Below are 16,888 nucleotides of genomic sequence, written 5' to 3'. Positions count from 1 at the left end.
TCTACATTGCCTTTCATAATTCATTCTCAAGTCAGCAGCTGAAATGACTCCTTTTAAGCAGAGATTGGTGTGTGTCATTTATTTTCCCTGAAGCGCTATAAGATATCTAATCTTATAATAATAATAATAAAAGGAGTTCCCATCCCTCTGTAACCCTCATCCCCAAATAACAGAAAGAGTCTTAAAACTGTTAAAATCCTGCTTATATTTGACATCACCCACTGCCATTCTTTTCCTGGTGGCCCCTTTGATATATGGCTCTTCAAAATATCATTTTGTTCACCATTTAGCTTTGGGTCTTTAAACAAATTATTCTACAAGGAAGACAATTCCAACAGATTGTATTTCCAAACCACTGCCAACACAATTTGTTTCCCTGTGTTGCGGTTCTTCTTTTATCATTGGTTGCCTTCATCATCAGTTTTTGTTTACTTTCTGATTTATGTTCTCATAAACATATCCAATAAGAATTTAAATTCCATTGAGGAGATAATTTTTATTTGCTTTTTCATGGTTCTACACTAAATACCATCATTATGAGTCAGTATTTGTTTAATAATATTAACAAAAATATTGCCTACAGGCATTTTTGTTTCTTTATTAATTTATTCACTGAAGAATATATTACCATGCTTGTTCTATGTTGCAGGGATGGAATACACTTGAACAGTTACTAACAGAGGTTTCTGGTCCAGAGATTACAAGAGGAAGTATAAAGTCTTGAGTTTGTTTTGTCTAGTGTCAGCAGGAAAATACCTCATAACTTGTAATCTTATTTTTATTCTGCCAAATTTCGAATGCAAAAGCAGTGGTGCAAACTGAAACATTGAACATTTTTAAACATGCTTTTCAGAAGTCACCCAAATCTGAAAAGAAAAATTAAATTGAGCCTATCATACTCAGTTCTGGTTGAAGTCTTAGTTATAAAATAAACATATTTCTACTTCTAATTCATATGGTTTTCTATAACATGAATCATAATCCACGAATAGTAGTACTATGAAGAAATGCAGGGACAATACTTTGTTATGCTTATTTAAGCTTAAGTTCCAGCACTTCTTTCAAATAGGCAAGGCTGCTAGAGTGTGGATAACACAGAATGAGAATACATTGGAAACGATTGATCTGTCTCTTTCATTTACTTCTGTATCAGTTCACAGCCCAAGGATTCTGTGAAATAACAAACTTGTTGTTATGGATTATAACCCATTTTTACCTCAGTATCAGCAACTGGAATCTCATGCGAATTATAAGGCCAAATTTTGTACCAATTATAAGGCCAAATTTTGTACCATTTCTGTAGCTCAAGTTTATTCTAAATCAAATATCTATGAACATTAAAGAATGTGTGCATACACAATTTCACCCACTTAAAAGCTATATCAACAGGCATAAAGAAATAATTAGCTTAAAGTTATTGTTCCCCTTCACTTAAAGGATTAAAGGATTCAGGTTAAGTTGTGTGTGTGTGTGTGTGTGTGTGTGTGTGTGTGTGTGTGTGTGTGTGTGTGTGTGTTGTAATCTTATCACTATCATGGTCGTAATATTACCACAGTGGCCAGAACTATGATGAAATTGTCATTTATAATAATAATGTTGTACAATCTCTACCACAAACAAGAAATATGTACTGACAAATTCATCACTATTATGGTTTTTTGCCACAGTTCATTCTCTTCTGCATTCTGTGAAATTCTTCAGGTCCTATGGCTTCATCAATCATTAGCTGTGCTATTATTTCAGAATCATAAGCCTGCTGATCACAAGTTCATTCAAAAGCCTTTCATATTACTCCACCACATACAAAGATGTTTTTCAAAGAGACCAATTAGTATTTTTATTAACCTTGCAAATAAATGAGTTGATATTAAAGTCCTGATAGCTAGGATAGAAATTTCTCATAGTATATTGTCATCATTGCCACTGAAGTGGAACTCTAGTAAATTTTCCAAGAGCAATATGGTACTATTATTATACTCAATGAAAATACATTTTAAAAATCCATAAAGGAATATTTGTGAACTATCAGCTGGTAAATTTTTGGAACATTTTTCCATCATGCTCTTCAATCATTCAGTTTCTCTTCCATAGGAAAATTTGACAAAGAAGGACGAATATAAATAAACATATGTACACACATCTTGTACAGATGACACATGTATATATGCCATAATGATTTGCACAAATAATACATACATATATGCATGCATTGACATGGATATATAATTCCTATGTGACATAAAGACTGCCCAGTTTGCAAATTATTTTGTTTCAGTGATTGTTTATATTTATTGGTGGAAAATTTAGAAATTTTGAATCTCTGGTTAACATTTCAATAGTTTTTTTAAAAAATGAAATAAAGCTTCACTGCTATTCAGTCCCCAAAGATTAGCAAAATTTCACAATTGCAGCTTTGCTGTTAAGGTGTGTTTTATGTATCATCCTATATGAAAGCAAATCTCTTAATATATCTAAAGTTAAACAAGTTTTTGGTTATTGCTTTTTTTTTTAAAGATAATGATTCTCTGTGTAACTATGGCTGTCTTAGAACTCACCATGTAGGCCAATTCAGAAATCCACCTGCCTCTGCCTCCTGAGTGCTGGGATTAAAGGTGTGTGCCACTTCTGTCCAGCTAGAGCTAAGCAAGAATTAACTAAGCAAAGACATTATTCTTGATGTATAACTTAAAATCAAATTTCTTTTTTTTAATTTTTTTAATTAATTTATTTTTGTTACATCTCAATGGTTATCCCATCCCTTGTATCCTCCCATTCTTCCCTCCCTCCCATTTTCCCCTTATTCCCCTCCCCTATGACTGTTCCTGAGGGGGATTACCTTCCCCTGTATATGCTCATAGGGTATCAAGTCTCTTCTTGGTAACCTGCTGTCCTTCCTCTGAGTGCCATCAGGTCTCCCCCTCCAGGGGACATGGTCAAATGTGAGGCACCAGAGTATGTGAGAAAGTCATATCCCACTCTCCACTCAACTGCGGAAAATGTTCTGACCATTGGCTAGATCTGGGTAAGGGTTTAAAGTTTACCGCCTATATTGTCTTTGGCTGGTGCCTTAGATTAAAATCAAATTTCTGATACAGTTATTCATTTAAAATTCATGATGATATTTGTTGTTTTTAAGAAATATTCTTTGTGTCTCCGAAAACGTGTTTACTGCCAACAGAATGCCTTCTCCATTCAATAAGAAAAAAGCATACATTTGGATGAATCATATTCTCCCTTGTCAGTTGAGTAGCCTAAAATCTTTGGAGTTATCAACTTTTGCCAACAAACTGGGTTAGCTATGGCAAAATGGATAAATGCGACTATACCTTATTTCAAACTAATGAATTTTAGAGATGCTAAGTATTGTATTTATTCTGATAGATAAAGAGCTAACTTTTGCATGAAAAATGCAAACTAGAGTTTGAGGCACCCAAGTGATCCATACATACATACATAGAAGATAGATAGGTAGATAGATAGATATATATAGATGTTTAAAATTCAGATGTGTACAGCTGCTTTATTTCCTTCTTTCTCAGTTTGCAAGTCATTTATCTTTGTAATTTCTTTATGACTGCTATACCCAGAAACAGAATAAAGACTCACTTTAGACCAAAAGATATGAAAATCTCATGGTTGCTTTACGATAAATCTATTTTGTACATTTTCCAATAACTACTTTCATAATATTTTCCCATAACTAAATATATATGATAAAATTTATTTTTAATTCAATAATTCTAAGCAGAAAGTTATTTTATCACTGCATCAGCTGCACTTTCACAAAATACTAATATCTAATATTGATTATATAATATATTAATTAATTTATGCATAAATTATAGTGGTCTGTAATTATACTTGAAATTTTATTTCTTTTTTTTTGTATTTCCTTTTTTTGTTTTTTTTATTAATTTATTCTTGTTACATCTCAATGTTTATCCCATCCCTTATATCCTCCCATTCCTCCCTCCCCCCCCCCATTTTCCCATTATTCCCCTCCCCTATGACTGTTCCTGAGGGGGATTACCTCCCCCTGTATATGTTCATAGGGTATCAAGTCTCTTCTTGGGTACCTGCTGTCCTTCCTCTGAGTGCCACCAGGTCTCCCCCTCCAGGGGACATGGTCAAATGTGAGGCACCAGAGTACGTGAGAAAGTCATATCACACTCTCCACTCAACTGTGGAGAATATTCTGACCATTGGCTAGATCAGGGAAGGGGTTTAAAGTTTACCTCCTGTATTGTCCTTGGCTGGTGCCTTAGTTTGAGCGGGACCCCTGGGCCCAAATCTGCCTATCATATTGTTCTACTTGTAGATTTCTAGGACCCTCTGTATCCTTTTATTTTGCTATTCTCCCATGTGAGAAATTTTATTTCTTAATTAGATTAAATTCTCAATATTCTTTAGTTTGGAGCTTTAAACTGAGTAAAATAATAAAGAATTAGTGCCAGTTTCCATTCAATGGTTCACCTAATTTAATACTAAGGTACACTTAAAAATGGGATAGAGTGTGAAATGTTGTAGTAATAATGGTCATACCATGTAATTGTTTCCTAAGTTAAACCAGAGATCCCTTGGAATAGGAAAACATGTGTGACTAATTAAGAGAAAACACTAAAAAAAGTTACGTTCCAGCATCCTTTATCATTACTGATCTAAGGATTTAAAACTCTGTGATTACATTATGCCTATCAGGACAACCAAACTTAGCTCCATATTAACATTTTTACTAACTACATTTCATCAACTACTTTAGTGTCTGCTTTTCCATGTAAGGTCACATGTTAATAGTTTTGGGAGCTTAGCACAGGCTCATCTTTTGGAAAACCCTTATTCTGACTGCTGTAGTTGTAACTTCTCAAATTTCTTCCCTAACTTCTTTAAATAATCCTGTTTGTCTAAATGTCACAAATGATTTATTAAATGTTGCAGACATCAGTGTTGCTGGAGAGTATATTGTGATTTAAACACATGGATTCTTGTGACTCATAAAGCATATGTGTATTTTGTTTTGAAACAAAAGTTAATTTGGAAAATTGAAATTTCTGTGGACTTCCATGATAGTTTTGCTACTCAAGATCTAGCGATTGATCTGCTTTTAGAATTTGAAAATAAACTTGTCATTTGTGTCATTATCATCACTTATTGTAAAGTAAATTGCTTATATTGACTACATTGAGAAAATTAGGCTATTTAGCTTATGGAACTCTCTGTCACAGACTGAGCATATTATATTTGTATTTGATTCCAAAAGTGGTTAAGAGAATTTAGAAGGCTATGCAGCTCATCATTCAATTGAATCCCTACAAATTAATTTAATCTCCCATCTAGAAGTTGAATCATAAGATAAGCATGTAAACTAAAGAAATATACTGTAGAACAATTGGAAAACTTGGAAACCTTATTTTACAAGCTCTTTTTAAAAAATATATTTTATTAATTTATTCTTATTACATCTCAATAGTTATCCTATCCCTTGTATCCTCCCATTCCTCCCTCCCTCCCATTTTACCCTTACTCTTCTCCCCTATGGCTGTTACTGAGGGGGACCTCCTCCTCCTGTATATGCTCATAGGGTATCAAGTCTCTGGAAAATGAAGGAAAAAGCTCTTTATTTTGGGGAGAAGTGATAGGTATCATTAGAAAAAGCCTCTCTTTAGCTAGGAATGGTTAGCTGAGATGTATTTTGCATGAATTTTCTTTGTACTTCTCACAACTAGGAGGGAACTAGGCCAACTGTGGCCATGTTTCTTGTGGGATAGGCTTGGCGCTACATTTCTCAGCCACTGATGATGTAAACAATCCAAGTTCTTCCAAACAAAAAAAAATCTTTTTGGTAACTGCTTAATCAGATTTTTCTCATGTTTTCATTTCACATTATCTGAACTGTTATTATTTCTCCAACATAATCTATGCAAATTTAATATTAATTTGAGTTTTCCCGTGATTTAATGACCAGCTAATAGAGTTGTAAATAATTAAGCCACCTTTTAGCACAAAGACAATAAAACAATGTATGTATTTTTCAGTTTGTATTAATGAGGTATTATGCATTTTGGTAACTTATGATCAATAAAATTAGAATTTGTGTTGATTAGCAGAATTAAAAATGATAAACAAAAGTATTTTAAGTATTACATTGTATTTACTATTAATAAAATTGATATTATCATTTAACTAATTGGAAATAACACTAGTAAGATTAAATAACTTACCCACATTCATTTCATGATTCATGTACATCATGGAGACTTTAAATCAAAGAAGGTGAAAAAAGTGTTGAAATGAAATAATTTCAATGAGGCACTCCTGTTTCTTGCATTTTTGTTCCTTATTTAAAGATTCATTATTGCTTATAAATAAGACTATGTTGACTTTAAATAAGTCCAAACTTTCAGGACTGGCTACATGCCTAATATAACATTAGCCTAAAAGTACACTCATTGTCTTTATTAACTGCCTTTCTCAGAAACAGCATTTACTTAATATAACCACTAGAACACTAAGAAATATGTACCTTTTAGTTGTTTATTTTTGAATTGTAATAATTGTGGTAATTTATTATTCAGTTTTGGTATGCAATATCTGGTATTTCCTTTGAATATGAAATAGTACTCTTAGTATGGTGATTTTTATGCTTTTGAGTACATTGTTGATGTATCAATACTCTATCTTTATTGTAATAATATTACTAGTTGCAATTTTAGAACCCCAATTATATCACTGGTTCCATTCTAACTTATTACTTTCTTTCAAATTTTATTTTTCCAGTAGTTAAAAGTAGTAAAATATGATAGTCACACATGAACAACAAATTTATAATAATCTATAAATAACTTATTATTCTGTAGATTAATACAAAACAAAATAATTTATTCATATTACTTGATTTAAAATATATTATGTGAACATGAACACATTTTTATAACATATTTATTATATCTATTCACTACTCATAACTAATACACTTTAAAGGATCTAATTGAAGCAAAAAATAAAATTTTAAGCGTTTCTCATGTTTCATTTAACACCAACACAATGTTTGAACTCTGTTTTTTCTAATTCTGATGATAAATTTCTTTCTTTTTAGTATGGTATTCTACTTATAGTTTTTTAAGAACTCAGTGTAGCATAATCTGTTTACTTGCAACATACTTTGAAATGTCATAAATACATTATAAGAGATAAGTTAGTAAGTCCAACAGCCAAAAGGGTAACTGAAAACCAAAAACTTAAACTAGAATCTTACCATAGGCCACAGTTATCATTAGCTTAACCTATAAGTACATAAAACAAAAATTACCATTGATTGTCTTTCTTCCTTTAGAGTTGTAGTACAATAGCATATTAAGCATTCTACACAATCAATTGGAAATTTAACTTTGTTTTGTTCTGCTATTTTTGTTTGCTTGTTTTTTTTTTTCTCAAGGATGATGGGAAAAACTGGGGCCTTGTTCAGGCTATACAAGAACTTTTATCATAGAACTGTATCCCCAATACTGAGAATGCTATTTTAAGCATCTCTTCTCCCAAATCCTCCTGTATCCCAAATCACACTATTTGAACATGGAACTAATCCAACTAAACACTTTCCTACCTTAGTAAGTAAGAACATGCTAAGTTGCAAAGTTATCACCATCTGTACTTACATACCTGTGGTATGATAACATATTTGTTATACCATGTTTGTATCTTTCTTTAATATTAAAAGTAAGTTAACCAGAGATTTAATTCAAATGCAGAGCATTCAAGAGCATTGATAACACATTAATATAAATATACAGAATACAATTGTTGTTAACATAAAGGACTTTAGGGATTTTTATTTCATCACTAATCAAATCAGGAGTTGGATGTGGTCCCCAAACTAGGTAGATGAGATGGGGTGAGTTAAACAAGTGAGGAATTGAGAAGCCAGAATAGTAGAACTCCTTTGCATATGTTAAAATCATCAGCATGTTCACATGTGAGTTGGTGAATGAGATAGGGACCCAGATTCTAGAACTCCTAGTAAATGGAAAGAAATGAGAGACAGGTCTTCAGGAAAGTGCAGCATTGAGGAAAGATGGTGGTGAATGATGACATGAATCTAAATGAGAAGAGTGCTATTTTTGGAACAAATAGGAACTTGGAAATGCCAACTATCATTCTCTTGATAATTCACTGACAAACATTTATCTTTCTTCAGTGGTAAGAATATTATAAAAACAGAAAAAAATAACATATAAATTTATCATGTTGCATTTACATATAGCTTAAACACTATGGCACAGATTGTTAATATATTATTACCAGGGAAATAGTTTTCTTCTAAAATGTCTTTTATATCTTTGAGATTATAACATAATTACACCATTTGACTCCTTTCCTCCTTCCATACCCTCCCATTATACTCCTCCTAGCTCTTTTCCGTATTTATTGCCTCTTTTTCCATTAATTGCTATGTATATACATGTATATATATATACTGTTAGATATAACCTGCACACTCTGAGCAATGTTACTTGTTAAAGTATTGAAAAACTAATTTTTTGTGCTCATCTCTGTAGAATAATGTTTGTCCCACTCTCAGAATTCTTTAGTTGCCTGTTGTTTTTTATGTAGGATTGAGACTTTGTGGACTTTGCTCTGTCCATATTATCATGACTACTGTTGATCCTCCAATCTTTCTGATTCCTCTTTCTTAGATTTATGTTTTATTTTCTTTATTATTGTGAGTTTTATTTTTAATTATATTGTGTGTATGTGTGCATGTGTGTATGTGAGTGTGCAGGTGCATGTGTGTGTGTGTGTGTAGTGTTAGGAGGGCACATGCATCGTAAGAAGACATCTTGCAAGAATTAGTTCTCTCATCTTACCATATTGGTCCCCTCGAAACAAATTGAACTTAAGAAGCGTGATAGTAAATATCATTACCCACTGAACCATCATTCTGGCCCTTGTAAATATGACTAATAGGGTGGCATGACTAAATATGAATTGTAAACATTCTATTTACTTGTCACATGCTCTTGGGTAATTTAATTTACTTCACTATGCCTCAGATTTATTTTCTGAGATATTATTTCCCTAGTATCAGATATTCAATAAGATTATAGTCTGGTAAATTGAGATAATGCATACGAATATTTTAGCATACTTCCTGGTATAAATAGTGCTTAATACATTTTAGATATAATAATCATTATTACTATAATAATCATATTATGTCATATTATAATGAATTTAATTTTCCTGTTATATGAAGAACATACACATATTCAAAAGACTCAAATATAGACATGACATATGAAATAAAATATCTGAACCCTACGTGGTTGAAGATATATAACAAATAATAGCCTAAATTAGAAGACCATGTGTGCTTTTATTTTAAAGTTTTATCTTAACCTCAAATACATGTTATTTTTGCCAGGTCTTGAGTGAATATATCTCATTTCTTCAACAATAAGGGTTCCACTTTATAAAAAGCTTTTCTAGGACTCTATACTCCCTGTTGCAAATACTTATGTTTAATACTATAAAAGCACAGTAAAGGGCATCTTGCATGCCACATTTAATTTAAATGACTGGAAATCATTCTGATTACCAAGTACAATAAGGACACCTCATCTATTTGCTTGCCAGAATTCATCTTCATTTAGAAAATATGCACTTTAGTTTGGTGGTGATATTTAGCAACATTGCAATCTGTGGTGTCAATGTTTATAGAAAAAAAAAGATACTTCAAATCATGCTTCATGAGACTCATCACACTTGGTACACAGATTTTTCAAATCTGTTTCCTTTTGAGATTTTGTTTCAAGGATGCCTTACCAGAGAAGGAATGTCATTTTGCACTGTCATTGGAGTCTTTTTGAAGTCTTGAATAAACAGTTATATCTTACTGGATTTATCATCTATGAGAAGATAATGAAATTATGTAATTGGTAGATTTATCCTCAGGATTTTTTCTTTTTGTTCTAAGGAAGTGAAGCTAGTACCTTGAGTATAATAGCTTAATGTCCTATTACTGAACTATTTTCCAAGATTTCCTTGTATTTTTCCATTTATTGAAAACAGATTATTTTGTCATATAATATCTCCTGATTACTTTTCCCCTCCTACTCCTTCCAGCTCCTCCCTATGTACCCTCTCATCCAGATCCATACTCTTTCTATCCATCACTACAATGGAATAGGTTTCTAAGATATAATAATGAAATATAACAAAATAAAATATAAGATAATACAAATACAATCAAATTGAAGTTGGACAAGGCAAGCCAACAGAAGGAAAAGAGCCCACAGAAAAGACAACTTTTGTGTGTACCAGAGATTAAAGTCAGGTCATTATCCTTGGTAACAAAGGATTTTAGCTGCTGAGCCTTATTGCTTGCTCCAGCATTACCATTTTACCAAGTAAATTGAAATATGGCACATCATCATTATATAATTTAATTTGTGTGACAATTGTTTTTAACTCTAGAAATATGAAATATGAAATCTAGAGCTCATGGCATAGGCTATATCATTTTGAACAGGTTTTGGCTAAGTGTATTGTGTATATGATATATTATTTACTGAGTCTGAAGTAAATAGGCTCATAATTTAATATGTCAAGAATTCTGATGTTCAGAAATGTTGGCAAATTTCTGAAGTGACATTTAGTTTTGAAAGAAAACTGTCATTTTTGTAAAGTATAGTGCATAAACAGGGTTTCCAAGTACACTTAAAAGATTTATATGGCATAGTTCATCAGTGAGGCTCTGCATAAATCTAGCTTAGGACTTCAGGTTTCATCTTCCAGTATAGAAATACCCCTTTCCTTTAAATACCTGTTTCTCAGAGGAATTGTCATAATAACGTTTTTGAGATTGGATTGGTTTAGAGTAGGTTGCATGTTGTGGAAATCTGCTAATTGACTTTATAAATGTAAAGAATACACTTTCTATATTTGTCTTTGGATGGAATTGTCTACCATGTTAGTTTCCTTAGATGTTCTTAGAAACCATTGAGATGTAATATGAATAAATTAATAAAAAAAGAAAATATAAATTACTGTCATAGTTGTCATGCCTTACAAGAAAACATTTAATGTGATTAAAACAGGTTGTTTCATTTTCAATATTTTTAAAAGTTGTTCATTAGATATGACAATTTTATTATAGTTGAAATGGTATTCATATTTCTATCTTTTTATTTTTACTGGAAATGAATATTTTTTTAAAAATAATTTCAAGTATAGAAATTTTAAATTTTTTTTTACATTTTTTTATTAACTTATTCTTGTTACATCTCAATGCTTATCCCATTCCTTGTATCCTCCCATTCCTCCCCCCCCATTTTCCCATTATTCCCCTCCCCTATGACTGTTCCTGAGGGGGATTACCTCCCCCTATATATTCTCATAGGGTATCAAGTCTCTTTTTATTTTATGTGAAAATTCCATACATTAGTACTACATTTCTCTAATGGCCCCCCAACTACTAAAATATATGATAGTCTTATAGAAGAAGCTTTCTCACAAGTGTTCTAGAAATCTGGGTTAATGTCTAAGAGTCTGTTTTTCCAACAAGTTCCCAGGTGCTCCTGTTTGAACTGTTAGGCAGGCACGCTTTATAGCAAGGCTTTTCAAGAATTTACTATATAAAGAAATGTTAATTTGATAAAGTCAGCTTTGAGAGACATTCTGGCTCGGGTCACCGTGATCAAGTTGAACTCTAGGCAACTGAATTTAAGAACAATTCCTAGATTGCAGACCAACACTGCAAACAGGGAGATAAATCTGCAGGCAATTATAATAATACAGATGAAAGGTAATAAGGCTTTTGAACTAAGATGCTGAGAGTAGAAACAGGGAAAAGATAAAATTAAGGGACATAGTAAAAGTAGAATCAATCTGAGAAGCGATAACAAAGTAACCCAAGTGTAATATCTAAAGCAAATTAAACCAAAGGCTGAGGAAACTAGTAAGAAATATGGCCTTTTCTGTCTGTAGTAATTCAGAAATTTTAATTTTTAAATTTGTATATATTGCATAAGTGGTTTGCTCAGCTTACTCTGGGAACTTTATGATAAAATGCACCAAATCAATAAAACTATCATATAATGATTTTAATTTAGATTTTTAAATTCTTTTTTCTAGAGTGAAACACTAGCACAGGGATCATGTATCCATATGGTTCCAATAAATCACTGCAGTTGTATATAGAGTTTTATCCACATTTAGCAAGGTTTTACTGTTCGTCTGCCTCCAGGTGAAAACCAGTAATGTCTATACAAAAATTCATGTCATGTTTGAAGCTGATAATGTTGAGGTTAACTGGAAGAAATGCATTTTTTATTATATTTTATTAATTTATTCATTTTACATTTCAATTGTCATCCCATCCCTTGTATCCTTCCATTTCTCCCTCCCTCCCTTTTTCCCCTTACTCCCCTCCTTTATGACTGTTACTGAGGGGACCTCCTCCCCCTGTATATGCTCATAGGTTATCAAGTCTCTTCTTGGTAGCCTGTTATCTTTCCTCTGAATGCCACCATGCCTCCCCATCCAGGGGACATGGTCAAATATGGGGCACCAGAGTTCGTGTGAAAGTCAGTCCCCACTCTCCACTCAACTCTGGAGAATTTCCTGACCATTGGCTAGATTTGGGTAGGGGCTCAAAGTGTACTGCATGTTTTGTCCTTGGCTGGTGCCATAGTTTGAGCAGGATCCCTGGGCCCAGATCTGCCCATCATAATGTTCTTCTTGTAGGTTTCTAGGACCCTCAGGATCTTTCTATTCCGCCATTCTTCCATGCTTCTCTCACCTAGACTCCCAATAGGATGTCCTCCCCTCTGTCCCACTTTCCTGGCAAGTGAAGACTTTCATGGGACATGCCCCTTGGGCTACTGTCCAGATATAAGTGAATATATACCATTTGACTCTTTCTGCTTCTGGGTTAACTCATTCATTACTACTAAGATATTAAAAACAAGGAATTCCCGAAATTTGTGGACAAATGGATTGGACAAGACATGCATTTTCATTATATGGTTTTGAATTTCCATAGCTGTTTGTGACTTTACTTTAAAATGCGCAAGGAGTCATTCAGTGAGGCTATTGTGCTATTTTTCTTATATATGTCTTTATTGAACAGTCCTTACTGGGCAATAAGTTCCTTAAAAGTTAGTACTAGGCCTTATTTACCCTGTATCCCTAGGCTATGGTGAAATATTAAATAAGTGACTGCAAAATGAGTCTAAAATGGCTCATAACAAACCCTATTGCAAATATGAGCACTGAGAGAATTTCATGTGAAAATGGATAAATGAATGGATAGATGAAGAAATAACTCTGTGTTTGGTTTTTTAATGTTAGATAAGTAACAATGTTATTTAAATCAAATATGCAATCAATATTATGTTCAATCATGTCATCATATCATAAGCAGCTTTCTTAATATTTAGTGATTTTGAAATAAAAGATATATTTTTATTTATGATAGGCCACTTGTCTAAATTACTGTTCTATTTCTGTGAGCAGATACTATGACTAAGGCAACATTTAAAAGAAGTATAATTGAAGATTTGCCTACAATTTCAGAGGATTAATCCATTATCATCACGGTAGAGAGCATTATAGAAAACAGGCAAATAGACATGCTGGAGAAGAAGTAGAGAGCTCACATATATTCAGCAAGTTACACACAAACACACACACACACACACACACACACACACGGAGAGGGAGAGAAATAGAGAGGCAGAGAAATCAGAGAGAGAGAGAGAGAGAGAGAGAGAGAGAGAGAGAGAGAGAGAAAGACAAAAAGGCAGAAAGAATAAGCAAGAGAAATTGAAAGACAGGGACAGAGAGGAGATGATAGAGACACACAAAGACAGACAGATAGTGAGACAATGAGAATGAGAAATAGAGGCAGAGAAAACAATAGAGAGACAAAAACACTAAGAAAATGAGAGTCAGAGACAGGGAGAGAAATAGAGAAACCAAAACAGAGAGAGACACACACAGAGAAAGACACAGAGAGAGACAAGGAGACAGAGACAGAAAGAAGTAGAAAGAGAAGAAGAGACAGAGACAGACTGACAGATAGAAAGACCGAGTCAGAATGACCAAGAGAAAAAGGGTTCACCCAATGTGGTATTTTGAAAACTCAAAGCTCACCCTCAGTGACACACTTCCTCCAATAAATCTATACCTCTTAACTTTTTCCTAACTGTTCCCTTAACTGGGTGCCATTCTCTTTCATACCACCACCGTAATGTTGTGCATTCTTTGCATTCTGGTTTAATTAAAATATACATTAGATTCTTTCACATCAAATCATCTGACCATTTTTAATATTAGTTTTTTTAAAATTATGTTTTAGCACTCCATTTCTCTTTGTAAAATAAAATCAGTATACACAATTAAATGTATCTTTAAATAATGTATATGTGTGCATGAATGTATGGGTGTATGTATGTATGTATGTATGTATGTAGGTGAGTGTGTATGTAGATAGATAGGTATATTAGAAAACAACATGTCCATTAAGCATCAATTATTCCTTACTAGTGTAATGGCAGAATCTCAGCATATGAACACAAACATGACTGAGTTCAGTATTTCAGTCACCAGTTCTTCACAATCACAGTGTTTATATACTGGCCGAGCATATAACTAGACCTTGTGCTAAAAAAGAAGGCTTCAGGATACAAAGTTTCAAAGACTTTATTTTTACTTGTAGTTGTATATGTATGAGTATTTCTGTGACTGTAACCAAGTATGTACAGGTGCCCATGGAATCCAGAACAGGGTGCCAGGTTTCCTGGAGGAGGAGTTAGAGGAAGTTGTGAGCTGCCTAACCTAGGTACTGGGAACTGAACTGCTGAGCCATCTCTACAACAATATGTAAAGTCGTAAAAAACAGTTAGCTCAGTGTGCTCAGTACCTTTGCTCAAAAGTGTCTCACATATAATGGTTTTTCTACTAAGACAGTTACTGGCACCACTGTAAGGTTACTGGTTACCATACTTCCCAGGATAGCTATATACATTTAAAAGACCAATTCACTGTTCCTTTGAATGTTTTTATCTTGGAGAATCATAGATATGAACAGAGCTTTGAAAATTATCTATGTTAATTATTTTTAAAGGGAGGGCAATATTAAACTCTTATATTGTATATCGCACTTTGAAATGGGCACCTAGGTGATTCAACACATAAAACAAACCAAGAATAGTCATGTCCAGTACAGCAAATTCTCCTATGCTGAACTATGTCACTTGAAGATTTCATAGCTTGCTTTTGGCCACAAGAGAGTCAGTGATTAATATCTAGCCTAACTCATATTTACTAACCTTCATATAATGGAAAGTGAAAAGGCACTACCATTCAGCATAAAGTTTCTGTGCCAAAATCCTTGAGAAAATCAACTTAAGGCTACAAAAATATATTTTGGCTTGATTTCAGAGATGTTCAACTATTGGTCTTTGACTTCATTACTCTGAGGTCTGTAGGTAGGTATAAGCTCATAGAGGAAGTGCATGTGTTTGTGTGGCAGCCAGAAAGCCAAGAGAAAGCAAGGAAAGGGCTAGGGACAAACTAGCTTTCAAGTGACTAACCATATTCTGCTTACTGGAACCTACATCCTAAAGTTTTCATAATCATCCAATAGCATCAACAGGTAAGGACCAGCTTTTGAACAAGTCAGCCTTGGAAGAAAATTTAAGTACCAAACACTAGCAGTGTACATTTTGAAGAAGAACTTTCTACACAATGTGATACTCTCAATAATTGAAAGATTTTTGTTGCTGTTGTTATGCTAGGGTTTTAAACCAGGGTCATGGATACGCAAAGCAAGTGTTCTACCACTCAACAGTACCCCGAGTCAGTGTGCTGTAACTGTTGATACCCTCACAGTTTGATGTTTCAAAGGACTTTGCTGCACTGCTACATCCATTTTTTCAAGCTGTCTATAGCACATTATTTAGTCACGTGACACATTGCCAATAAATATTGTCTCTCTATAAAAATAACCTTACATATTGCCCATATTCAAAACTAAATTTGAACCTACATAGAGATTTTCAGGTCAGTTTAACATGAGTCATCAGTTCTGTGGAGTTTATTGGTGTAAATACATACTGTGGGAGTTGCTTTAAATTTTTGGCTATCCTGTTTTTTCCTTACAGAGAAGGTATTAATAGGTGAAATACGACTATAACTTCTGTCAGTACTTACAGTCTTTGGCATTACGGAAGAAAACACATAATGCAAGGATAGTTGTAAAGTTCTTTTATTAAAAATGCAGAAGCAGGGTGATATCTCTGCCTCTCTTGCCTGCTTTTCAATCACTTTCCCTAACTGGGTTACCTTGCCTATCACAATGCTAGAAGAAGCTCCTAGTACTCATATAACTTGAGATGGTAAGACAGGTTGATATACATAAGAGGCCTCCCTTTTCTGAGCCTTTTCTGAGGATAAAGAGAACAAGAGGACTGTGGGGAAGGGAGGGGAGAAATACTGCCTAGAATGAGAGGCAGTAGGAGAAGCTGCTGTTGAGTATAACTTAAATAAATAAATAAAATTTAAAAATCTAGAAAATAATGCCACTTCACTGAAGAAGCTGGACTTGGGATATTGAAAAAAATGGAACAAATGGGACACTTAAGATAATTCATTTTATTCTATTAAAATGCAGTGGTCAGAAGGTGGGGGAGGAGGGCCCCCTTGTCAGAGGTCCAGGAGAGAGAGGGAAGGTGGGAACATGAAGAAAAGAGGAATAAGAGTAAGGGAATAACAATCAGAATGTAATGTAAATATATTGTAATGAATAAAAAAATACTATCATAAAATATTCCACTGACTTCAGTTTTCCCTGTTTACTGTTATGACTTGGCATGAATCGAATATTTCT

At 33.4% G+C, this 16,888-nt stretch overlaps 1 protein-coding gene across 2 annotated transcripts in view; it reads left to right on the top strand.

The window, feature by feature from the left end:
- The window catches only part of Il1rapl1 (interleukin 1 receptor accessory protein like 1), a 1,408,761-nt gene that overhangs the window by 548,700 nt on the left and 843,173 nt on the right, over positions 1 to 16,888 (top strand). The gene's annotated exons all lie outside the window — the stretch shown is intronic.

Source organism: Acomys russatus, chromosome X (genome assembly GCF_903995435.1).
Source record: "Acomys russatus chromosome X, mAcoRus1.1, whole genome shotgun sequence".
Taxonomy (NCBI): domain Eukaryota; kingdom Metazoa; phylum Chordata; class Mammalia; order Rodentia; family Muridae; genus Acomys; species Acomys russatus.
This window is presented reverse-complemented; position numbering and strand designations above follow the sequence as displayed.